At 37.3% G+C, this 26,528-nt stretch overlaps 1 long non-coding RNA gene across 6 annotated transcripts in view; it reads right to left on the bottom strand.

Moving 5' to 3' along the window:
- Positions 1-25,426, bottom strand: part of LOC114139409 (uncharacterized) — a 34,256-nt gene extending 8,830 nt beyond the window's left edge. Inside the window, exons 1-6 of one of the 6 annotated variants that reach the window (XR_003594441.1) lie at positions 25,303-25,426; positions 25,109-25,223; positions 24,878-24,969; positions 24,311-24,359; positions 19,153-19,248; positions 2,508-2,724 (exon numbers count right to left, since the gene is read on the bottom strand). This is a non-coding gene — a long non-coding RNA (uncharacterized LOC114139409). Of the gene's footprint in view, positions 1-2,507; positions 2,725-10,817; positions 10,974-18,264; positions 18,442-19,152; positions 19,249-24,310; positions 24,360-24,877; positions 24,970-25,108; positions 25,224-25,302 lie in introns of those variants that run through there. The other 5 variants (XR_003594438.1, XR_003594443.1, XR_003594440.1 and 2 more) reach the window with 5 other exon arrangements.
- Between the last annotated feature and the right edge of the window lie 1,102 nt (positions 25,427-26,528).

Raw genomic sequence — 26,528 nt, 5'->3', positions numbered from 1 at the left:
CAATGGAAAAGAGAGAGTAAATAGTGAACACAATGTTTACCAAAGTGTTGGAGAAAGAAAACTTTTAAAAGGTTAAACAAGAATTAGACAAAACTCCTGCAAAATATTTATCACAATTGATATAAACGGATGAGGCTCTTTTTTCATTTTGATTAAACTTTCTTCTTCCTAGTTCTGTGTTTTGCTTGGATTCTCTGAGTGAAGGTATTCCCTGGGTCAACACACCTAAACTAAATGATGGTTCATTAGCTTAGCATCCCTCTGCAGATCTCTGACATGTTTTTGAGGTAGTTGGACCAGTTGAATCAGCTGTGTTGGAGAAGAGACGTTGGACACACATTGATAGTTTGGTCAGTTAAGTGGCATCTTTCTTCTCCTGAGCTCCAGTTGGCCAACTTTCAAGGATTTTGAAACAGCTCATTTTCCAGACACCAAAAAACATTACCTTATTGCCAAAAAATGCCTGGGTGGATTTTTTTAAGCGCTTGGGCTCTTTTTATAAGTAGTTGAGACCCAAATGAAGTATAAAAACTATGCAAAATGTGAAGTTTGCATGAAACATCCCCTTTAAAGTGAAAGAGTTGAATGCTACTCAACAAGTAGGTGTTTCATTAGAAACACGGCGTGGTTGTGATAAGGTAAATAATTGAAATTGAACAGAGGAAGATAAGATAAAAACTTTAAAGTCCACCAATATGAAAATGTTTGTTAGGAGAAACAGGAGAAATGGCTGGTAGAATATACTGAGAACGTGAAAAACAAGGAAGAAGAAATGAGGAATCTGCACAAACCAGACACAACACAATATAAGGAAGGATCAATATTCAATCCAAGACAACACAGAAGCAGCAGGAAAACAAGTAAATAGAAAAAACAATCTTCAGGAACTATGTTATACAGAGAGCCGTATCTACAGCCAGCCACTAAGAGCTGAAAATTAATATATACAAAAAACAAAAGTTAAGAACAAGGAATCTTCAAACTAAGAAACAAAAAGAAAAAATTACTTTTTTGAGCTGGACATGTTTAATCACTAATTAATTAACTTATTGTGGACTACTGTCATAAATTTCCTAAACCGTAAAGTGAAATCATTTATATAAGGTATATTTTGAAACATCTAGTAGCATGCTGAATGACTGAAGGCAGGGAATTTTATTTTTTTATTTCTTTTCCGTTTGATTCAGACACTTATTTAGAGCACTAACCTAAACCTGGAAGATCAATCACAGCAACTATAAAAAAAATAAAATTAATTAAATAGTGATGCTCTGTGTTTGTGGGTAACAGGGTTTTATTTTAACAATATTATAGATGTGAAGTTTGCCAAAATGTATTAATTCTTTGAATTTATTTTCTTTAGTGAAGAAATTGTTTCTTCAGACATTTATTGGTGTTTTAAGTTCTTTGACGTTGCTCTTGGCAGTTGGTGGTTACCATAGTAACCGGTAACTGACAGCTCCTCCCCCTTTTTCTGTTGCCGTCTGTAACTGTGGTTTGTATTAGAATCAGCTCTGTTTTCTTTTAACATATATTTATTTAAGTATATTTTAATATTTAAGTATTTTAACATATATTTTAGACACATTTAATAATATACAGTGTTTCATGAGTAATTTTATATGTTTTGTTTTTAACTGTTATTATTAATGTTGTCCATTTTAGTTATGTTTAATTTCCCAAATATTAACTGCTGCTAACTGCTATTAACTGCTCATTGGGAGCTATTTCTTTGTCGTTTGCTTGGGGTTATTTATTATATTTTTATTTAATGTATAGGGGGAAAAGAAGCCGAACTGAAGTTAACCACCATCTTTATTCACTTTTTTGTTAGAATAAATACAGTGAATCTGAATGTGTCTGTCATGAAGTCAACCAAATGGACCTGAGACGAACGTAGAAGGGTTACATAATATGTAGCAATCAAAGCAGCAATAACCACAGATCCACATAAAGACATTGATCATTTAAATATCTGTGGATGCCATCAGAGATTGTTTGGCTAAAATAAATGGTCCGTGAAAGATGCTGTGAAGGTAAGTAATTAAAACTTATTTGTGTTTAAAAGTCAGAATTAAGGTGTTTAATTTGCTTTTCTTTGAAAGCAAAGTATAATCATGCAAGGCTGCATTTTTAATTTCATATGATTCCTCAGCCGTTTTTAAATAAATAAATAAAAACACACAGCATGTGATAATTTGCAGCAGCTTGATTAATTGCTCTGCTTCTCAAACAACTAATACCATGTTGTAGCCCAAAGGTGGAGATTCAGGGATCATGCATTTAAAGGTTTCATGCATCGACGGGAGATCTAGCATGTAATGAAGTGTGTGTTCCCAGCTGGGTGCGTTTGTGCAGGCGACACATGCCAGCAGGGCTTTACAGCTCGTGTCTGGGTGATTCCAGCAGCTGTTTCGACAAGCCTGAGGACAGTGTGTGTCAAGTAGGATGCCTTCTGCTGTCACGAGCTCCTAAAGGTGTTTATTAAAAAATGTTAATGCCCTTACCATAACACACACATCAAGACTTGGCCCTTGTGACAAGGATCTGGCAGTGCCCAACTGTTTCCACTCGTGCGATGGTCCGGAAGTGTGCGCCAGTTTATCACACCCACGCGGCAGGAGGTGTTAGCGGGCAACACACTTCAGTCAAGTCCCCAAGGCCGCAGGGATTCACTTTAGACGCCTCGGTCTCTCAAGTGTTGGAGGATATTGATTTGGCATCCTAAATTAAAGCAAGGACAAATCAAAATATTCACTTTGTGAAGAGTGGACACAAACATGCTGACCACAAATATGAAATCTCTCTTTTCACTGTCCCAGACTTTTTTTCCCCCTAGATTCAATCATGTAATGTTTTAGTTATTTCAAGTTTTTCTGCTTTAATTCATGCTGACTGTGGGAGGAAAATAAAGAATCAGTTAATGATATTTTAGCCGTCTGAACCCACAGACCTACGCTGATTCAGCCGTGTCTCCTGGATGGCTGACTTAAAGGGGATTTAAGTAATTTATGACTTTTATTGATCTCGATCAGCGGCTCAGGAGTTGCATCAGTAGTGCACGTCTTTCTTCCAGACCACAACGTTAGTAGGATGGGGGTGAAAAAAAATGAAGCTCATATTTTCATTATAGAAAGATAGCTCACCTGGAGAAATGTCAAGCAGGAGGTAATACATCACATACAGTAATAATCAATAATTTTTAGCATAGGAAATTTGTCAAAGAGGACAGGGGGATGCCTCGTTGCTCTGACAAGACTCTTCTTTTATTTTTTATAAATGCTTGTTCAGGAAATTAAATCAAAGGAAGTCACTGAAAGTAATGCGTTTCACAACACAAAGTCACTGCTGCGTTTTGTCTGGAAAGGTCACAAAATCCTTGCACTTGCTATTTTTGTCTAAATCAGTCAGAGGAGAAAGAGGACTGCTTAGGAAGAGGTTTTAAAAAGTCCAAAGGTAGATATTGCATAAAAATGCACAATTTCAATCAAGAAAATACTTTTTTAGATAATCCTAACCCCAAAGACGATCATTTTGGACACTTTCATACTTCTCTCTGTAGATCAAAAGCAATATTATTTGTTCCTGCTCCTGTTCTGTGTCTCGACTCTTTGTCTGGTGTCTTGGTACGGAAAGCTTGCATTGGTCTAATAGTAACATTGTTTAATCTCATGCTACTCTATGCAGACGCTCTGTCTGCAGTGATACTAATCTCCCTGATATTCTCATTATTTCAAGTCTGACCCTAGATTCTGATAAATGCAGCTAATAATTATGTCACTCATGTGTAGAACATTGAACATTCAGAACTTACTTAAATACTGTTCATCCCAATATTTACAGAGTATACAAATGGAGGCGCACACCTGCTTCACAGATGTGACAGAACTTGACGTTTTGCACATTGTGCTTCATTTCCCAACTATCTATAATATGCCTCGTGGCTTTTTTTGACAAAAATAAAAACAATGTGACATCAGTTTCATAGCAACCAATATCATCTCCAAAGACTTCCAATGAAGATTTACTGAATCCCATTACTTTAAAACACACAAGTATTTGGAATCATCATGCTTTTGGCATTTTGTTTCCTACCAGTTTGAAGAAAAGTGATGAATTTTGAGCCCCCGCCAGTAGCTCCTGGGGGCTACGCTCATGGGAAAGCTACGTTTAATTGTTTCTTGGCTTAAAGTGTTGCTTTGTGTTTTTACTTGTGAAACTTATTTACCCCAATTAGAGAATGAAATTGGAAAGTATTAATGTTCTAACATGAAACAAAAGCCAGCAAAGATTTCTTAAGCAATCTAAAGCATCCACTACAAAATATATACACATTCATACATAAAATGATAAATGTGCAAAAGTACAGCAACACAAGGAATGAAATTTATTTATGTGATTATTTGTATAAAATTGGAAATAAATACATTTATTATTTTAATATAGTCCCATTATGATGAGTCAAATAAACCTTAACATCTGATTGCTTGACTTTTATAAAACTTCAGACCAAGCATCTTAATTATAGCAGTGTCTGGGATTGGTAATCATTCAGGTCAAATAAATGCAAAATGTGTATTGTTATACATATTATGTATAACAAAGATTTATGTGTGAAGCAAATGTTGCTTTTGTTGATTGATTAGATGATTGATTTAAAGTTGACTTTCTGTACAGGGTAACCAATCGGGTCACCAAGCAACACAGACACTTTATTTAATCAAAAACACTAGGAAAAGAAAACATGGAATATTGAAATATTTAAATACTGAAATATTGAATAATTTCTTTACATTTATTTTGTGTGTGTTAATAATTAAAACACTAAGTAAGGTAATCGGCTGTTTACCTATTTATTTAAGAGATACATTCTAATCTTACAAAATGAGCACATTTACATTTTTATTTACATGTATTTTGACTTAGTCTACCTTTCATGAAATGGGTAATCTACACAAATAACACTTGAAATATTTTAAGTCTCATTTAATTCCTCTATTTTTATTTACATCTTTGCATATAAATTCAGACTTAGCCAAGAGCAAAGTCGTATCCTCTAAATTTAAGGTCTGGTATACAAAGATCCTGTCCCTAAGGGATCCAAATCGGCTCATTTTAGGGTATAAAGTCTGGTTAAATCTATTACCAGCATACTAAATTAAACTATCTCTGTAAAATGAGTACTGCTGCTGGTATGATTTCATTATGAAGGTCCTACAAATCCCCATGGTGACAATACCTCAGGCATATAATTTTCTTACATTTCATCACTAAGGAAAATCTTTGCTTTTAATGAATATAAATTGGTGTTACGAATGTGACATTTCCCCACAGTCCATATGTTTATTGTGATAGTGTGAACATAAAAAAGAGAGATGTAGCTGCTTTTCAACTCCCAATGAAAGGAGCGTATCATGCACCCTAATGACAAGGTGCTTTCTGAGTTAATACAACTCTATTGAGGGAAAGAACAAAAGAGCAACACCCACACAAAACATCGGCAGCAGACAAAACTCTGCACCGCTCACCACAAACTCAAAGCCATTACCTGCTTTAAAAGTATAATTGCTGCGACATGTGTACATAGAAAGTATTACTGCTGATGAGGAGAGCATAGGTTTCAGTGTAGTCATTCTCATTATGAAAGCCTGATGAGCTTGATACTGTGTGACACGCTCACAAAGGAGCAGACGCTAAGCCACAGGTAACATGGGCAGTTCATTCAGCACCGCCTGAGTATCAGCGCTCAGCCGAGAGCTACATTCATCAGGCTGGCGTTAATTAATGCCAACGTGATTGAATGCAGAAGGGACACATGGGAGAGATAATGCACACCTACAGGTAGCACAAAGACTCACTCAAAGATATGATGATTAATTCCTTCTTGTCTTTCTCTGAAAATTAAAACATGATGCTCCGTGCGTTTAATACGAGGTTCTTGAATACAAAACGAAGTTCATTTGATCGTGTGAAATTATGGAACAGGTTCAAATTTAATGCAATTCAAAAGGAAATAATAACACAAGATAGAGAAATATGGGTGAGAGAAAGCACAAATATGTAAACTCAAGTAAATGCATATGAGCATGTGTGGGTATAGGTGGATATAAATTAAGAGACCACTTAAAATGATCAGCTTCTTTCATTTTACTTTGCAAAGATACAGTATAATCTGAGGAAAATGAACATTGTTCTTTTACTCTATGAACTACTGAGAACATGTCTCCAAAATTCCAAGCAGAAATTTTGTATTTATTTGCAGAAAATAAGAAATGGCCAATTAAAAGGATGCAGTGCTTTCAGAGCTCAAACAATGCAAAGAAAACAAGTTGAAATTAATTTTAAAACAACAACACTAATGTTTTAAAGTTTTAAGAGTTCAGAAATCAATATTTGGTGGAATAACCAGGTTTACAATGGGGTTCAGTGCAATGGGCTCTTAAGTTTTTCCAGAGCTGAATTTAGCAATATGTGTGTTTAAAAAAAAACAACTGATAAAATGGGAAATGAATTAAACTATGTCAAAATTTATCCATTTGATTTAATAAAGAGGGTCTGTCTGAAAACAGAAGTTTTTTTACTTATTCCAACTCCTTTTCAAACATGTTAAGATTATTGTGGCACAAAAATATGTACCTCTTGCATTCCTTGTTTAAGGCTGTTGTTTTGTACTTTTATTTTATACTGTTCTTTTTTTTTGACGATTAGTCTGTGTTACAGGTGAACTTGAGAAACACAAATATGCACGTTCCTGTGGGTTCTTCGACTGGAACAGATTGGCGACGAAGGGGGCTGTTTGAAAGTGGGTCTCAGAAACACCTGCTTTGAGTTTAGGGTTAAATGGGATTGCTCCCTTTGAATCATTTTGATGACCCACCACAGCTGAGTCTGCAGGTTGTCCTGCTTGCTTTAAAGAGTATTATGTGCCTGAGATTGAGCAGGACTGGGGGGCTTAGCAGGCACGCACACACACTGAAGCCTTGAAACGAGCTGGATGGAGGGCAGGCGGCTCACAGGGGAAAAATAACCGCTTTGACCAAATTAAGTTCTTGAAGGGTGGATGTTAGTGGAAAACAACCGTGACATTGTTATTTAAAGGATAAAAACAGATGGAAGCCAGTAAGTATGATAACTTTCATTTGAAATAATAAAACCTCATTGGTTGTCTGACTTTTGAAATAACTAAGCTAGCAGTTTAACTCTTTACCAGATTGCAGACCGGTATCTTTTACAAATGAAGCTGTAAACGTCCTTAAAACTATCATCATTAGCTGCGTTTCAGTATAAATGTGCGCTAAACTTTGTCGATATCCCACTGTTAAAAAAAACAAAACACAATCTTGCAACTGTGATGTTTCCATTATTTTAGAAAACACAATTAACTTTGCATTACTTTTTGCTAACTGTATTTAAAACTTGATTTAAAACTGTGACGTATTTAAAACTGTGACGTCATCAGCTCTGACACAGCCAAACTCCAGACTCAACACACCGGACATTGTTATTGTGTCTTGTCTCTATGCTGTAACTGCGAAGAAATTTCCCTGCTGGGATAAATAAAGTACTTCTATTCTATTCTATTGATGAAACTGGATTGGTGTTGATGTGTTTGGGGGGTTCCCCATTTCAAATCAACACCCATGTTTTCCCTTATATGCCGACTACTAGTAGATAATCAATAAGAGATTGACATATTTTTGTTTTAGACTGTAAATGGCCAGACTATTTGGTCAATTACCAAGCCAAAGATTCCTTTGCTCTTTGCATTGTAGCTCAGCTGGTTTAGGAGAAATCTGATCAGGAACCTTAAAATTATGGTTTCAGGAAAAATCCATGTCACTGTAAACTGAGTGGACAGATGGATGGAGAATCCATCCATGGTTTATAATCTTATAGGACAAATCCCAAGCACAAGTGTGTTTACTCAGCGCGCCCCCACAGTCAGCAGGGGATATTTTGCATGTCAGACTTAAACTACCACATCATGAGTGTGTGGTCTGTTGCCTGAATGCAAATTATATAAATGTTTCCAGTTCACTACAAAATGGTGACCATAAACATGTAAAAACATCAATATGGAGTGTTAAAAAAGGATAAAGGTATTTCCAACAGCCTTGACAGGATGGAATGAAGATGCCAATAAACTCAAATGTCCAGAATATTATGAAAATACAGAAAAAAAAAACAAAATTTTGATTCTATAAAAGTGAATTTCATAATGAACATCTAATTTTATGAATCCTAATAAGTTCATTCTTGATGCTCTAAAGTTCAGTTTAAATTAAAATTAGTATATCTTACAAATCCTTACATTAGTAATCTATTGAACATTTTCAGGTACATTTTTCAAAGATTTTTGATTAATTTGGGCTGCATTGATATTTAATTACATGTTATTGCCACTCTTGTTTATGTTGCACCTTTTTTGTTTACTCATTCCTTAGATTTAGCCATCAATCAGCAACTAGAAACTAACGAAACTTTGCAAGATTTATAAAGGCAGGAATGATTTATAAAACCCAGTTTGGATTTAGACTGTGCATCACATCAAATTGGAGTTTGTTGTGCTAAAGCTTTAACAGTAGGTGTTTTCACGTAGAAGATTTAGTCTATTTTTCCTTAGATACATCCTTGGGGATAATGCTGCAGGCATCAGAATCAATCATGCAGTCCATGAACACCACATGCCATCCATCAAGGTATTTTTTTATTTTTTTTTAAGAACAGAGTCTACAGCTGACAAATCCCAGCCACTTTTTATTGATATACTCTTTTAAACCTTTAAATTCTTCAGTCTTGTCAACCACTTTGTATCCTCCACAAGCCAAAAAGTTTAGACGTGAGCAGCCCTCAGAAATGCAGATGCAGGCCCTATCGCCACCTCCAGATTTAGATGTTTAGCACCACATGAACTCCAGCTGTCGTCAAAGCCTTCACTGGCGACTTGTGGCCTTTCCATTATTGCTCTATTAAAAGCAGTGTGTGCATGTCAATGGGGCTCATGCTGCTCTGTAGCAAATGGGCTTTATGTATTCTGGCAGAGAGATTAACCGCATCAAATACAGTGTTTTTCTAATTTCCGCCACCCTATGATACCAAGATTTCAGCGTGTGTCAAAAGTGATCCTATTTAGGATCAGTGTAAGATTGGTTTGTATGTAAGTGAGTGTGAGGTAACGATGCAGTCAGAATGTAAGACAACACAGTGGACCCCAGCCTATTTAAGGCTGTATTATATGCAGCTTTTTTCATGGAGCAAATCTAAAATATTCAAAATAAGAAAATGCACCTTGGCTGGACATTCCCATTGTGTTTATACTTAAATTAATGTATCACCTTCAGACATCTAAAAATTGCTCCCAAAAGTGAACCAGACTTGTTGAGGTCTACATTTCATACTCACTTTTTTGAGAACTTTGTGCTGTTTTTGTGCACATCTCATCCTGACATTATTTGACGGCGCTCTATCCGGGAGAGAAAACAAGATGTGGCATCTGTTCTTCAGGGACAAACCTTGATACTCCATGTGGAAAACAGCCAACAACAACATCAGGCAGCACCGGCACAGTTCGGTTGTTTAGTACATAGTCTTTGCAGTTTTTTAGAAGTGTCTAAAATTGCGAACCCAACATTGGCCCTTCATAACTGACTCCATTAACAGAGGACAAATCAATATGCATTTCCTGTTTTACTTCAAAATAAAGGTCCTAAGTGTTTAGACCGAGTGCCAAGGTAATCATAATAATAGCTCAGACTTCATTGGTCAAGGTCACCGAATTATGCTTTTGATAATTAATAATGCAAAATCTTGAGTTTATTACGTAAGTTTTCTAAATGTGCCACATATTTGCTTTAAAATCTTCATTTTCTATTGTCTTTAACTTTCCCCAAAGCCTCCTTGCATTTGTCTTTTCCTTCTCATTTTCAGCTGTGACCTACCTGTTGTACTGTCTAATAAATTCGCCTATAAGCTTTCATGTGAGGATTCAAAACCCAGAGACTGAAACAGACGTGCAGAACATTTTCTCTCCTGTCTCGTGTCCCCTGGTGAGGCCGTCAGCCTATTTTTGCTTTAGCCTGCTGCTACCTGAGGAGCAACAGAAAGGTGGTAATGGAGGGCTGACTGAGGCCTGTCACTTCATGCACTTTCACCCCCAGGGACTCTGAGTGGGAAAGTAATGGCCGGGCCTGCCAGATGTAGCAGTCACTTTTAATCAAGTGCATCGCTGTCACTCCGCCTGTATTGATCCCTGCAAAGTCCCCAGGTGGCTGGCAATTGGGCTGGTTTCTACTCCACAACAACCTCCCTCTCGCCTTTCAAACAACTCCCCATGTGGTGGCATCTTGGCCGAGTTAATCATAATCCAGCTTTTTTGTGGAAAAAAACACTAACCACAGCAAACAAGCTCAGACAGGGCCACTGCCCTCGCCACTTACTGTGGGAGTCGCACACACGCTGCCTCTCATAAGCTGCTGTGATTTAACCTGGGATAAATATAGAAATCTGTCTCTGGGTCTTAAATAACACACCCAGGTCATGTTTTTGTATTTTCTTGTATTACCCCTCTTATTTAATATCTATATGCTCCCACTAGCTCAGGTTATATAATGTATATAATGTGTATAATAGGAAATAAGATTAGCTACAATAACTACGCAGATGATACTCGGCTCTACATTACGATATCCAAAGGTTCAGATCAGATCTGAACTTTCAGAGCCATATAAAGACAGTTACAAAGTCAGCCTTTTACCACCTGAAGAATATTTCCAGGATTAAAGGACTAATGCCTCAGCAAGACCTAGAGAAACTCATCTATGCATTTATCTTTATTCGCATCGATTACTGCGACAGTGTCTTAACAGGTCTGTATCCTCCAGCTGCAGCTGATCCAGACAGCTGCTGCCGGCGTTCTGACTAAAACCAGGAAGATAGAGCACATCAGCCCAGTAATAATGTCCCTCCACTGGCTCCTGTAGATCAGAGAAAAGACTTTAAGATACCGCTGTTAGTTTATAAATCACTGAACAATACATTAAAGATCTGCTGTTGTTGTATCAACCTTCCAGACCTCTCAGCTCTTCTGGTTCTGGTTCTGGTTCTGCTCTGCATCCACAGAACCAGAACCAAACATAGAGTAGCAGCATTCAGCTTCTATACACCACAAATCTGGAACAAACATCCAGAAAACTGCAAAACAGCCAAAACACTGAGTTCCTTTAAATCTAACCTAAAGACCCGCACGTTTAGTTTCTTTAGAAAGACAATAAATGACACATTAATAATGATTATGATGTGTATTGATGGAACTTGACCAAATATAATGTTTCAATTGTTGACTGTGTGTTCTATGACTTTGTATTTTTGTGTATTTATGATGTAAGCTCTTTGGAACTGTGTTGTTGTTGAAATGTGTTAAACAATAAACTTGACTTCACTCAATAATGCAAAAACAGTGGAGGCTAAAGCCCAGATTGCTGTGCCATATCATGCATAAAGGGGCAGTGATATGTAAAGTCGACTTTTTTGAGCTGTACTTCAAGTTATTCCCTCATAAAAAAAACCTGGAGTGTTGCCTTGATTCTTTCATATTTAAGAAATCCTTTAGTCTCTATGGCAAAACTCCAGGGTGAACGTGGCCCCGCCTTCGAGACGCAGCTCCTCCCCCGTGAACTCCCCACTCAGCTCCTTCAGACTAGCCAGCAGTAATCAGCGAACACCTCATGGAACTACTCAGTGCAACACTGGTAAAAACATTGTTTAAAGATTAATAGAGATTATAACTTCCTGAAGGCAGAGATTAAGAAAGAGCAGGAGTTTTAAAGGAGTTGGAGGTGTTAAATCAGGAAGTAACATTTCTTTTAAGCCATATTTGATATTTACAACATTTTGTATAACAACTTAAGTTAACACTGTTACTTGATTATGCTATAAAATGGCACTGTGTGGCTAGAAAACACATGATAGCGCTCCTTTAAAACAAACGCTGTGCACCAACAGTGCAGAAAATTTACTGAATTAGACTCAAAGCTAAATGTTATTTAGATGTGATATTTTCTCTAAAAGCCACAAAGGTTAAGTAGCCCCTGCATGGCCATATCTGCCATGTATTTACTGTACTTGACAGGAATTTGTGGCATTACGAGTGGATAGCAGTCAGGATTTGGCACCTGGCTCCCTCTTTTTTTTTTTTGCACAGGTCTGTTGCAAGGCTGTGGTTTTATTGTTCATTTGCAGAGGCCGCAGGGGCTGACTATTACTGGGTCATAACTCGACAGGATGATGAGGGATGAATTCTAATGTGGATCCGTCACCGATAGGGACAGGAGCTGGGTGGCAGGAATGAGAGATGGAGGATTCATAAGGGAGATGGGAATAAAGTGTGTCAGGAACAGGCACAGACAGATCTCAAATGTACACAAACACATATGTATGCTGCTGCATATTCTCTTGTTTTTACCAACAATGTTGGAAGTATACAGCCAAAGTGTTTTTTGCTTTGTTTTTTTCAGTTTATGTGCAGCTTTATTGTATATTTGTAGTTATATTGTTGAAGTCATTTTTTTTCCAGACCATTCGAAATGTAACAAAAGTAAACCGGGTCTCACAGGCTGCAAAATGAAGGTCAGTATACTTCGATGAGCAACACTTTGTTGTTTTTCACTTGTCAGAAAAAAAAAGGCTGCAGTTTGTAAGAAAAGGAACAAAGCTGGGTGGAAAAAGAGAAATGGCAGAAGAGGTTCGGAATAATCAGTTCCACCATTCAGACACATGGCTACCTCCATGTGGTAAACCTCCCTGACAGATGCTTAGAGTAAGAGTAAAAGGAAAGGTATTAGGCAATGACATGTGAAATAGAGGGCAGACTGTCGAGCCCCCCTGCATTGCAGATGTACGCCACTGCGCCATAGTGGACAGACAACACTGAGCAAAGCAGTGTGAGGACACACTGTTTCAGAGTATTTGGCAAAGCAGCAATTCTCCCAGACCTTTTACACTTTGAGGGATTGCATCTTAAAAGGCCAAATATCATCAAATTTTGGAGTCAGAAAGTCTAGAAATTGAAGCTAAAATACAAACAAATCCCTCTTTGCCTTTTAATTTTGTTTTCAAAGCACCTAAATGAGATTGACATTATGAGTCACACTCTGAAGACAAGATGTGAACATGCAAATACGGATGATGACATAATGTAACAGCATATGCCTGGAGTCCCACCACTGTAAATAGAGAACAGATTGTTTTCTCGGATAAAAAAAGCTCCTTTATTAAGGGAAATATGTCGAATGGACAAGTGGCCACCTATTAGTGACGTAAAAACTGATGTAGAGCCCTTTTGCTGCAAATCATCTCTGCAGTAAACAACAGTGTGTTTAGTGTTTCATCCACAAAAACAGTTTCTCACTTTAGGCTCATGATTATAAAGCTATTTGTCATAATCCTGCATTGTTTAGTTTTCTTCTGTATTTGCTTTCTTGATTATTCTCTTGCTTATTCATACTCAGCGTAGATCTCGCTTATTAGTTCATTCTGTTGTTTTCAGCTTAGTTTATCTTTGTTTTTCCTTAAACTAGTGTTTCACCTTGGTTAATTGTGCATGTTCTCCTCAGCTTCCTCTCATGTTCACAAGTTTTCTTCACTTTGCACCTTGTTCCCAATCAACCGCCTGTTACTTGTCTAGTAATCAAGCGCCTCCATATTTAAGCTTCTCGCTTTCCATTACTCTCAGCTGGATGTTCCTGTCTCTCTGCCATCGCCTCCTTCTTAACCGCCTGCAAGTTTTTGAATTTATTTTCATTAAAGTCTGTTATTCATATCTCTGCCTCCAACTTGTGTTTCACTACAGTGCAGCATTATGTCTCTGTTGGGATTTTAGATTTAACGAAAAGAGAAATACGCAGGGAATCAGCAGTCAGACCACTGACTTTGTTGTCTCTTGGTGCAACAAATCCACTTTTCTCTTTGGAGTCTGTGAAATAATTGACCGCCCTCTTCAAACCTTATTGAAACAGAATTCAGCTTCTATGCACCTCAAATCTGTAACACATTTCCATAAAACTGCAAAACAGCTGAAACACTGAGTTCCTTCAAATCAAGGCTATAAAACCCACATGGTTAGAGTTGCCTTTGATAAGTAGAAAAGGGAACATTGAATAATATATTTGATGATTCTGACGATTTGACAAAATGTAATATTTATTTGTTGTTTCACAATTGATGACTGTGTGATGTTTTTATGATGTAAAGCATTTTGAACCGTCTTTTTTCTGAAATGTGCTATACAAATTGCCTTGACCTTTTCCTGAATGTTTATCTGTAGCTGCGTTTCCATTGACAATATAATTGCCCAAATTGGGATTACAAAAATAAATGTGCTTAATGGAAATGCAAAAATTTCGAAAAAGCTTATATTTTTTGATCATTTTTATTTTTGATTTTATTTTTTGCGATAGGATGAGGTGGTTATTCAGCTTTATCAAAATTAACACATTTCACAAAACTGCAGTGGAAACAGTTTCTTTGTATCACAAGAGTCATGTGAGCAACAACCGGATGTTACTACTGCAGGAAAAGACGAAGAAAACAACAGGAAGTGGTAAGAGGATGATGTTTTTTTAAAGACATATTGCGTGAACAAACTTATTTTCGTTTCATATTTTAATTGCTTTTTTTATAGAATTGCAATATCTCATTTTTTAGACATTAAGAAAAGAGCGACAAAGTTTTGTGCCCATTTGTAATCCAAATACAGGTAATGATAGATAGGTAAGTCTATGACCAGAGTCTGCATATGAGATTTTAACTTCTCTTTTACTGGCCATATACTGAATGTAGCATTAGCTTATATTTACCTTCTGGCAACAAACCTATGAGAAAAATGTATATCAGCCTTAAACAGTTTGAGTGGCACAACAGGCAGAAACATCTTTTACAGATAGTTTTTTTGGTAAAACATGGAGGGATTAACATGAAGAACTCTGAGTTTTAGACAATTTAACATCAATTTGCATCAAAATAACAATGTTGGTCAGATCGGTATCAAAACCAAAGATTGCTTTAAGTTTGAGTTCCTTTTTTTAGGTTTTCAGGCTACTGCTTTCAAACTGCATTTCTCCTCCTGTCTAAAAGCCATATAACGTCTTTATTACCTCTTGTTGGAGCAGGAGACTATCTTTACTGCTTTCCTCCGGGTCATTGTAGTACACATAAATGTACAATTTGGATGTTCCAAACTTCACTTTTCAGTAACTTCTGGCAGCATTATCGACTGACATGTTGTCTTTGTTTTTTCTTCCTTTTTTACATGTGTACATACTTCTTGTTTTCAGACATGAAAATGAATCTAGCTCTTGTGAGTTACAAGCTTGAACACAGCTAAAAAAAAAAGGAAATGTTGTAAAAAATTAAGATATAAGTTTGCAACGCTTACATGAATTTCAGAAGAGAAAACACAGTGGAATATACTGAAGTTTATAAATCTGACAATTAGTGAGTGTAAGAAATACCTCATGCAGAATATATTTATATTTTATGTGGTAAAGGGGCTCTGGTTATTTTATTTCTGTAGAAATATAGGTTGGTCCAACAGAGAGTTATAACTACTTGGGCAGAATAATTTCAAGTTGTAGATTTTTTTTTATTCAGTGTAGATTAAACTTTAATGGTCCCTGAGGGAAAAATGCATTGTTTCAGTTTTCAGCTGAGGAGAAAAGGATATGGCTAATAATAATAATGCAACCAAGAGAACTGGGAATAATTCAACAAGTCGCCACCAGCTGAATGTGCAGAATGTAATTGTGGGAATGAATAAAAATCCTAGATGTTCTGCGGTGACAGATTTAAGCTTGCAGTAGATTTTCAGCTCACATCACTATTTATTCCCATTGCAGGAGAACTCCAGACACAAGCTCTCCAAGAAAAAGGAGAAGAAAAGGAAAGCAATGCATGCATATGCAAATACAGGTTGCCATCATCACAATGAGATATGGAGATGCAAAGAAACTTCATCATTCAAGTCTGTACCATAGACCCCTATATAGAGAGAGAATCTTTTTTTCTGCCTTTATCAGATCATCTCGTTCTCTGAAGCACATCACCAGAAACTTGCACATTCTGTTCAGCTCTGTCATATTGCCAGCAGGCAGAACACAGCAGAAGGAAGGGGCTGGGGGGTACCAGGTTCTGTTTTTGGGATTTGCAACTAAAGCATCAACCCCTTGCCTTCTCACAGCACAATGTTCAGAATGCCTTGCAATCCCCCACATGGTGGGACAAAGGCTTTGTGCTGCAGCTCACATTGAGTCAGCAGGAAGAAACAACAAAAAGACAAGGCTCCTCCAGCGCCTTCTGTCTTTTCTGCGGGAAACAGACCAATGGCTCTATTAAAGCAGCAGCAGGAGCGGCACCATACACCCTGGGTAAAATGGCTGTCAGATTTGTCACTTTCAAATGACATACCTATTAGAAGCTAATAAAGCCCCTGAGCTAAGTTGAGCCAGCCGGCACAAATCAAGGCTACAATTCAGCAGAAGGATGGGATGTTGAGGAGAAACAGATATTTCTTTGTTTTTGTGTAAGCTTTTGTTTGCTTGTTCGGCTCCTGTCAAGTTAGACAATGCAGTTCCCCCCTCAGAGCCTAATCGATGCTGCAAATGTCAAAGACTGGCCATGGTTGCATAAGGCGAAAACATGACTCTTAGCATGATTTTGTCATCTGCTGGACAAAGTCTTTGACAGCTGATCCCGATTCCTGAATCACACAGCTTTGTCTTGTACAGTAAATTCTCCTTATCCACTCAATGCCAATGATCCAGCCTAATCTCAAAGCTGTTGATTATCAGCTAAATCTCCTCCTCCCAGCAGCGTCTCTGTGTGAGGCATACAGTAAGACCTAAATGTTTGTCAACAAGTGGCAGGTACAGTATGTCCACAGGTCTTGGATTTAAAGTTTTAGGCCTCTGTAATTACTCTTCAAAGACAACTGCTTTTAATTCGAAGGTAATTATGTTTGCTTTTTGATTTTCACTCCCGACGATTTGTTTGAAAGTTGAAATGAATGCACACACAAGCAGACACGAAGCTATTGTAATTCAGGGAGCATCTACTGGAGATTACATCGTCGTGTTATTAAGACAGCCCCCCTCCAGGGTACTTTTATTGTACAGATGCACAGTAAAATACTCATCCTCCCACCCACCCACGCACAACACACAGTCAGGATATCTTAATTGGCTTTGCACTCACAACAGAGTTGTATTTTTACAGCCCGCTCTATTGAAGACCAAAACTAAACTCCTAAACCTTCTCTGTTGTGACGTGGCTTTCAATATATAATGGCAGATTTTATCACCGCAATAAAAGCAGATTGGTCACACTACGGTGTCTTTCTAAAAGCAAATAAAATTTCTGTAGTGTTGAAATTGTAATGGGACTATATAAATTTTATCAATCAATACATTGATTAGCAATTATACGGTGGCGACAGACCCGAGCATAAAACCTGCTAAAGAATGAGGACATGGCTAAACTGACCATGACTACAGCGGACATCTGAAGCTTAACTGGCTTTCACACACGATTATTTCCTTGTTTCATGCATCATTTCGATTGTCTCCACGTATCTTTTGTAGAGCAAATTTCAAGTGAACTTTTGAAATGCAGCTTCATAAAATGTTTGCAGTGGATACTTTTCAGCCAAGTGGTTTTAATATGAATAAGCTGCAGAAGGATTTCTGGTTTCATCAGCAGCTTGTGATGGGCCGATTTCTGTAGAAAGCAGAAATTTTCTCTACACGCAAAATATATTTTAAGGAGGAATAGTCACAGAAAAGTTGTGCATATCCATTCATCTATCCATTTTCTATGCAGGGTTGTGAAATCTGAGTGGGACTATGTCCAGTGGTCAGCAGGCAAGAGATAGGCTACAGCCTGGAAAGTTAGGCTGTCCAAAATTAAAACTTTATCAAACTAATCTGCATTCTTCATTTTGGATGATTGTAGTAGTAGTACTTGGTGGAAAATCATGCATGTATGGGTGAAATCCACAAGGACAGGAATTTAAACCAAAGGTTGTCTTGCTGCAAGGCAGTACTGCTAATATCAATGCCATCATGCATCAGGATAAGTAATGTACAATTGCAGTCTAAAGTTTTGACACCAAATGTTTTTGTTGAACATTACTTATTTGGTGGTGTTAGATTTTTATTTAAGTAAAAGAAGTTAAATGAAGTTATTGAAACATTTAATAAGTTTCAAATACTTTTCTTCATAAATACACCAAGTTTATGCAGTGCATCACTGGGTTATAAGTTTCTACTGCAGGCAATCCTTTCTTAGACGTCTAACATCCTGGTCTTCCTTCCTTGGCCACATTGATGCTTCCTTTCAAAAACTGAACATCTTTCCTCAGAGCTCTTCATCATCTAACAGCTGATGGGGACGCTGCAACAATATCTTTTAGTGGGAACCCATTATCCTACACATCAATGACAATTTCTTTCTGGTTTAGTCTTTTTAGTGAAGTACAGAGGTGGAAGTGTGATGATGTTGGGCTACATGCCTGAGAAAGGAGTTGACATTTATGAGCAGCAAAATAAACGCCTCTAATTTCCACTGGCTCTGTCCCCTGAGTAATTGATAAAATTATTGAATTGAATCTAACTGATGATCTGGAGGCAGAGATAAAACACTGCAAATAAGTTTTTTTATTAGGTTAATTTTGATCTACTTTAACTTCACAAATATCTGCTCACTCTTAATTGCTGTGTAGACTCAAAGCAAATTTCCACCATAAAAACTGAAGGAATAAGTAGAAATCTGTGGCCATAACTTTACAATAGTAAAACAAAAAAGTGCCAGATAAATGTAAACATTTTAACAGCTAGTTGTAGCTTAGCATTCCTTCTATCAGTGAGCAATGTCTTACACATAAGGCTTTCTTTCAAATCCTTGGCCACATTGATGCTTCCTTAGTAGTTGTTTCTGTGTGCGCCAAACATTTTTAAGTTTCCCAGAGTCTGGTGTTGGCTTCATGTTACTGTTTGTATCTCTGCAGTGGTTTTGGGAGGAGATTCTTCCCATTTCATTTGAAACTGGGTTGTTAGTTTTCAGTGCTGGCCCCTCAGTAAAGCTGTGGAGACAGCAGACACAAACCTGCTGTGTTGTTTTAACCTGCCTGCAGAGTTTCTCTGTGAGCCTGTAGCATCAGGTCAGTACTGGTGTGCTGACCGACTCTTCATCAGAAGTTATCTGCAGAGTTGCAAAAATCCAAGTGAATTTCATCCACAAATAGATAATAACATTTCCTAAAAACACTATCAATCCTCTTCTTAATGTATTGATTCACAGCTGACTTGTTTTTTTATTCTAGAGTGGATTTCTTTATCTTACTATTGCACCATTATTCATAAAAACACATTTTCTGCAAAAACAATATAAAATGTTAAGAAATAGTCAGAAATATCACATTTATTGTGCCTTTGAAGCCACATATTTTGTACCATAGAATCAAACAGTAGTAAATATTTGAAAACTGGGAGGAAACTTATGTATGGTTTTCAGAAATGTTGTGCAAATTTATATCCATCCCACTGATTTAACATAGAACCACCTTTTGAGGAATAACAACTGTGATTTTTTTTTCAGTTCTGCTCCAACAGCTTTGCACACCAAGAGACTGAAAGCTGTGCTCATTAGTGTTCAGGTCATTCTCAGTAGATTTAGGGTTGGGTGATGTTGTCTCTATGATGCTTTGACCTGATTATTGTAGCTCTGTTAGTATCCAGCAGTAAATTATATCTATCAGGCACTTGTCCTACCTGAGCCACTGGTTTTAACCCAATAAGGATAAAACAAGATCCATAGAAAATAGATAATGAATCCCAAGTTAATACAGCTTCTACTTATACATTAATGCAATTTACTTTGATATTTTGGTATGGTTTAAATGCAGACTTGGGTACTGACTTGTCACATTTGCGTGGGTAACTTTTTTGAAAAAAAAAATTACTTTTAGGAGTATTTTTACTACGTTGTAATTTTTACGTTTACTTGAGTAATTTCGTTTTGACGTATTTCTACTCTTACTTGAGTAAAATTTCTGAATTTTCTACCTACTGAATAAAAAACAAACAAGTTTAAACCAAAAATTCCCCAGACACAGACACACACTTGCAGTTTTTGTTAAAGTTTCATAAGTTTTTTATTGAAAGAAACTGATATGGAAAGATTTTATTTTGCCTGATATTATTTTTTATTATTTATATCAATTATTGTAATTTTAATCCTTAAAATACCAAAATGTCCATTTAACTTTAGAATTTGGTCCCTCTGATATTGCAATTTTTAATACTAAATGAATAATAATTTGATCAGTTACTTTTTTACTCTTACTAAACTAACAAAAAAGGAATGATGGAATATGTTTCTCTGAAACACCCCATTGCGATAAAGCAATGAAAAATAAGGCACATAAAAAATGTCTTTATTGTTTGCTATTTTCGTTCCCTGCTACATTTCTGTATGACAAACAGAAATGTTGCTGTTATTTATGTCGACCTTTACTAGAGGGGCTATATCTGATACATTCAACCATTTCCAAAGCCCACTGGCAAGACACCAAACACATAATGTTTGTGAATTGCTGCTTTAAAAGTGTATATTGTTCAGATCATGATGCCGTGTTCAGTTTTTGATGCCAGATTCAATCACTAGAGTGCTCCATTATCATCCGTCACTGCTTCCTCCAGACTTCAGGCACAACCCATCATCCTGCGACTCCTTGCCAAAAACAATGAAATTTATCCAGATTTCTGCCGGGTCCAAGACCGCATGGATAACAATGACCCTACTTACTGATTTAACAAATGTTTGCCTCTTCTGGCCAACAAATGGTCTGACACATAACCCCATTCAGCAAAGTGCATCATCTTTCTTATGCTCCCCTCTTATAGATTAGGCTAACAGGACAACATATTAACATGTAAGAGTTTGAGGTTGTAGTACAGAAATGTTATTATGTTTGGATGGACCAAAGCTTGTGGTTTTAAATTCACATCATGCTGGAGCAATGAATATGAGAGTGGTATTGATTTTATAATCTGACCCTTGGAAAGAGATCAAAACAATTCCTCAAACTATGGAAATATTTGTTTAAACGAGGAGGAATAAAGATGAGGAGAAAAAGGCTTTAAAGGAAAAAGATTCTCTCTAGGGTTTGATAACTTTGACTTTGTATGGGTTACATTTCTAAAAGCTTTTCCTCCATGTTACTTTCTTTCTTATCTATCCAGTGCACCTGTAACTGAGACTTTAAGCAGCAGCTGAAGTTTTTGCATGCTCAGCCACCCACAACTTTTCACACAAGTGTGTCTGGATGCACTAAATCGACCCAACATCTGTCTGATGTCTTAGTGAAGAGGCCGACTTTTCCCTTGTCCATCATGCATCAACCTCTCAAGAGGACCTCTAGCCACCTGCGACATCTCCTTTCAACCAGACAGACAGACTCAGCCCCGCCCTTCCCACCACATGAATAATGCATCCTCAGCCAGTCAGCAGTGAGCTAATGAGTCAATTTCTTAGAGAGCCAGGAGAGACTGATACCCATGTGCTATGATGGTTATAACAAACCGTCACATCGCTCAGGTCGTACTCGGCAGCAGATGGCCAAAGGCGGGAGGTGATGCATTATGGGTCATACCGCTCAACCCTCCAGAGTAGTCTCACGGTGACAGGAGGAGGGTAGAGCCCACAGTTTGGCACGTTTGGTCAGATGAAGGTGTGTCCATCACAGTTCAAGGATGAACAACACTTTAAATTATGCTATGGTACAATTAGAGGCATATTAGTTTTATTCCACTGGTCAGTGGTGTCCAAACGTTTTGCACCAAGGTCCAAAATAGTCCATGTGGGGGGTCAAAATGAGCAGTTTCTCTCTAATCAAAAACACAAAACTAATGTTATTGTGAATTATTTGTCCACAACAATAAATTTAACAAACAATATTTTTGATGAAACCAACATTAGTATAACATTTGCCTTCATGTTTAAGGTTATTTACCTTTTTAGCACAGTTCTTTTAGATTTTGTTGGTCTATAAAATATCTTAGTTCATTTCCAGCAACAAAAATGAAAATTTTCTTTTGAAAACTTTGCAGCGTTCAGGTAAGTATAATGAATGCGTGTGTTTCTGAGTAAAAAGTCGCTGGATGTTTGTGGCATAACTTTATATATATTTAGGGGTGCACCGATCACAGTTTGTTGGGGATCGCTGAACTTTAAAAAACATGATCTGTCGATTCCAATTTTGGCCGATGCCAATTTTTTTGTCTGAAATGTAGCAAGAAAGTTGTTGAGTTGGCAGCGAATTTGGCCCACTGAAATACTCTTTTCACTTGTTTAGCTAAGATCTGCCACAAAGAACAGAAGAGACATTGGGGTCCAACCTCATACTAACAAAGATATACCTAACAAACTGACCTGTGTATATAATATGGCAATAAATGACTTGCTAGTGAGCAAAGACACTTTACTAATCAGATTTAAATGATTAATTACGCATGGCGGAGTATATAATCACTTGAATGCCCTATTTTAGTGAACCACAGCTTTTGTTTGATTAGTCCCTGTTTTCTCAGAGTTATTCAAATCATGACCATGCCTGAAGCACATTGCTTGACCTTTTTAATTTTTTTAATGGTTATATAAGACTTCGTTTCCACAACCAGGATTTGAAGAGCAACGGAGTTCAGCTTTGATTTCATGTGATATGCTTGCCAAAAAATCCAAGTGCATGTCTCAACCAAACACACAATAATCCCAGAGGATTTAAAGTGTGACCGAGGCAGTTTAAGATGACTCCTAAAGCTGGAAAGCTCTTGTGACAATTACACTCTCTCCCAGTCCACTCAGCTGCTCTAACAGTCACTTGGAGGGAGAGAGAACTTCTTCCAGTGTCAGAGTGAAACACTGTGTAAAGACCAAGATTTCATTAATAATCCTTTCAAAGTGAAATGTCTGCCGCTGCAGTTTCGGTGTGATCGCACTGACAATCACTGCAGTCTGTGAAGCCGAGCTAAAACAAGGAGCTTGAGCCAGAGTACATGATGCAAAAAACCATAAAACAGGCAATTATAATCTTTATTTCATAGAACATTCTATGAAATAAAGATTCATAGAACAATACATTCCCTTCGGTTCTTGACTGCATTTTAACAGAAGGTTGCGCTTTTTGGAAGTGAATCAGATGCTTTATAACTCGGATAACATCTTGATAATGTATGATAGTTGCATCCGCATTACAGTCTGAAAAATCACTCGCAGATAGCACCGATATGGCTTTAACACAAACCGCACACACAATAAGTCTAATTGCAAAACCACATCAACAATTAGTGGAGAATCCCCTCCTAAACACAGGCTCTGCGCCACACTGTCTGGCTCCTGCTGACAGATCTTTATTAGCTTTAGGTGCCAGGAAGATGTGCATATTGATTACCACCTGCTTCATCTATCTCCCTCCAAACATTCATGATCTGCTAATTCATATTTCAAAAGCATCCATTTAGATGAGCCCTTGCAAACTGTTAATAATTAATAATATTTTTTAGTCGTGTATTTTATGATATTGCTACCAAAATATCATCCGCTGTCTGGCCTTCATCAACATTGAATAAAAAAAGAAGACAAAACAGAAAAGCAGTTTGTGTTCACCACGCTTTTCAGCTATAATCTGAAAAATGTGGGACAAATATTTAAATACTCCCAGGGTTGTTTTATTATGCTCACATAATGCAGAAGGTAAATAGGCACAAGGATAAACAGCTACTGAAAACAAGTGGATTGATGATTATGTGAATACATGGAAAGATTTACATTTGCTTAGGATTTCATTATGCATGCATCAGTCATTCAAAACTCACACAATCAACCTGGCCTTTATGTGCCTATTTACTTTCATTTTTATAAATGAGCGTTTGATGCTTCACCATGCTTCACCCTGAGCCTCATCAATGGCAGCTAACATGATGTGATTCATAGCTCCTCTGTACATCTTTATCACAGAGATGCTTAATTACGTAGAAGTTCCCACTCACAGGACAAGTCAGCACAGGAGATTTGTCAATTGTCTCACAAACAGACAGTATCACTAATTAAGTTTAATTTAATTACTTGGCTGCCTGTAATAAAAATAATCTACAAGTAGACGGTCTTTAGGTGGCACTGACAAGCATGCAGTGCATTTGATATCATACTGTATGTTCATTTTAGGCTTACTGAGACAAAAAAACAAAATTTAAATAATACATACCACATTCCCCACATTTCCAGTCAAAATTTGCCCGCATGGCCCCAATGGACTGAAAAGAAGAGCAGAAGATTGGACGGTCAGGTAGGCCTGCCACAATTACAGATTTAGCAGGACAATAAATTGTCCCAGAACTTGTTGCGATAAATGATAATGTTGTTGCTTTGAGACCATTTTCAAGTTATATAATAGCAATAATGGCACAATAATGCAAGAACACATTCTCGAGGATCAATGAACTTTAAATTCTAATGAACATTTAAACACTGGAGCTGGAAGACATTAGAAATATCAAGAATAAATAAATAAAATCATCCCTAGATGTGTTGATTTTCCTAATACACATTTGAGACCCAGCTAAAAGTGACACTTGGTACCCAACTGGTTTTGGATACCCAATAAAATGGGTTGTATTTAGTCAACCTTAAGTATGAGCCATTGCAAGCCTTGACCCACTTCCTATCCATCCAGCCTGATGGAAAGTGCATGAGGTCCTCCATGGACACGGAGCAGCCGTCACGATCTGGGACGTAATCCTACAGTAAAGTGCGCACACCTGACAAAACTTACTTTGTAGCATTCAGTCAACTCTGAGAGGGCCGGAACTGACGGTAAAATGATTTATTAAAGTCATCCTTGTGCTTCATCAACCACCGTAAGAGCTAAACAAACAAAAATAAATAAATTACAATCGTTTTCATCGTTCATGAAGCATAGCTCGTTACATTTATACAATTCCTTTCATTAATCATTAATTAAACAATCACAGAATTAAAATACTTAAACTTAAATCGCCATTACCTTGTTCCCTTACTGACTGAAGCTAAATTTAAGCTGCGTTTTTCTGCCTTGCTGTTAACCTTTTCCTTCATTGCGGTTAAGCTGTTTTGTTACCATGGATACCTTGTATGGAACGCTGCCAAAATAAAAGCACAGAACTTTAACGGCAGTTGCAATAAACAAAAAAAATCTACATTCATTTGGCCTTTACGTACTTTTTGGTTTCAGCACAAACTGGCGCGGTTCGTCTTCGTGCACACGCGGTGTTTCTGCCTCTGCTGTCACATCCATCCTAGCTTGTGGGTTTTAGTGTCAAACATTTCCCGGGTTCTGATAGTCCAGGGGTGTCAAACTCAATTTCACCAAGGGCCACTTCAGCATATTGGCCGCCCTCAAAGGGCCACATTGACGGTATAAATCAGGAATGCCCAAGTGCAGTCCTCCAGACTGCAACTTTTAGATGCGTCCCTGCTAAAACATACCCCAGACAAAAAGTTGACTTCCCTCATTAGCAGCAACTCAGTTCTGTAGAGGCCTATGAATGAGTCAATGATCCAGGTGTGTTAGAGAAAGAACAAATCTAAAGTTGCAGAGTGATAGGTCTGGAAAACTAGACTTGGGCAACCCTAGCATAAATGTATGAAAATACAATGTTAAAAATAAATTAAACAACACCTCATATTGTTAAATAACTGATTTTATGTATTCAAGTTTTAAATATTACATTTCAGTTTGCATGGATGTAAAATTACTGCTCAGTTTAAAAATTACAGTATTTTTAAACTGCTCAGTTTAAAAATATGTTCAGTATTTTTAATCTGCTCAGCTAAACTTCGCTCTTTAGCTCGTTAGCTTGTCGATGTTTCAGTTTTATTCGCTGGGAAAATTAATCTTTGTCTGCTTTAAAGATAAGCAGACAAAGAATAAAAACAAGTTTTGATATTAACTCTCAACTTCATTCACAAAACTTTTTCGTTATTTAATACACAACCAACATGTATTTCACATAAGAACCAAACAATTAGGTGATGTTGCCTGTCCTTGAACACAAAGCTGATCCCTCTTCACCCTGTCACCAACTCACACACATCCTCATTGTGTTCTGTAAATAAACACAAAACACAACACAAGCAAAATCAGTAAACTATATGCATATTCCAGTATACTGAGTCCAGTATGCCTGGGTTTTACATTCATTCTATTTAAATTTAGTTTGTTCGTGCTTACCAATGTTTCCCCTGGTCAGTTCGTCCATGTCCGGTTTTAGTTCTATTCTGTGGCAATCCGCAAAATGGCGTGTAGGTTTTCGTCAGTAATGCGCGATCTGGTCTTGGTCTTGTTTAAATTCATTATTGAAAACACAGATAGGTGCTTCCAAACATGGACAAAAAACACGAGCTGCATGGAGTCGAAGCTGTGGCATCAAATCAGGGGGCAGGAG

The sequence above is a fragment of the Xiphophorus couchianus genome, chromosome 23 (genome assembly GCF_001444195.1).
Source record: "Xiphophorus couchianus chromosome 23, X_couchianus-1.0, whole genome shotgun sequence".
NCBI classification, from domain to species: domain Eukaryota; kingdom Metazoa; phylum Chordata; class Actinopteri; order Cyprinodontiformes; family Poeciliidae; genus Xiphophorus; species Xiphophorus couchianus.
The sequence above is the reverse complement of the archived record's forward strand: the minus strand, read 5'-3'. Positions and strand labels throughout refer to the sequence as shown.